Source organism: Eubalaena glacialis, chromosome 3, assembly GCF_028564815.1.
Source record: "Eubalaena glacialis isolate mEubGla1 chromosome 3, mEubGla1.1.hap2.+ XY, whole genome shotgun sequence".
Taxonomy (NCBI): domain Eukaryota; kingdom Metazoa; phylum Chordata; class Mammalia; order Artiodactyla; family Balaenidae; genus Eubalaena; species Eubalaena glacialis.
This window is the reverse complement of record NC_083718.1, coordinates 86,732,366-86,733,015: the sequence shown is the minus strand read 5'-3', so window position 1 is coordinate 86,733,015 and position 650 is coordinate 86,732,366. Positions and strand designations below refer to the sequence as shown.

General features: G+C 57.4%; 1 non-coding gene across 1 annotated transcript; it reads left to right on the top strand.

Moving 5' to 3' along the window:
* The first annotated feature begins 577 nt into the window (after positions 1 to 577).
* TRNAV-CAC (transfer RNA valine (anticodon CAC)) lies at positions 578 to 650 on the top strand. Its single transcript has one exon. It is a non-coding gene; the product is annotated as a tRNA-Val (tRNA).

Genomic DNA, 650 nt, shown 5'->3' with positions numbered 1-650 from the left:
TTTGAAGAAATCAAAGGAAGAAAAGAGAATTTACCTGGAAGTTGTAGATTTCCTCCTTCAGGTACGACGGAGTGTTTGTAGCAAGCTAGCATTCACCCTGAAAACGACTCAATCAAGTCTGGATGAAAGGAATTCTGTTTGCAGGCTTTGGAGAAATGCAGCTAGGACCCACAGGATCCGCTCCAGAGAGAGAGAAGCTCACTGGAGTGAACCTACTTCTCTACCTTTTCCCCTTAGGCCCAAAGGGCACTTGCCCGAAGCCCCGGCTCCCGCGGCTTCTGGGAGCTGAGGAGTCGGCAGCGGGGGCGACCCCTGCACTCGGGGGCACAGCCGTGGATCCGCGGACTCTGCGGTCGGTGCGGGAGCCCGAAGGCCGGCTGTGGGAGGCTCGGGGGTCCTCCCTTCGGGGCCGGCGAGGAACCCTGAAAGCAGGGCCTCTCGGAAGCCGCAGTCTCCTTGCCTGAGAGATCTCGGGGCTTCAAGGTTCATTCTTCAGTTGAAAAAGTTGGCGACTCGGATAGTGGTGGCAGGACCTACGGATTTCAGGGATGTGCCACTAAGGAGTAGCACCCGCCGTGTTTCCGTAGTGTAGCGGTTATCACGTTCGCCTCACACGCGAAAGGTCCCCGGTTCGAAACCGGGCGGAAACA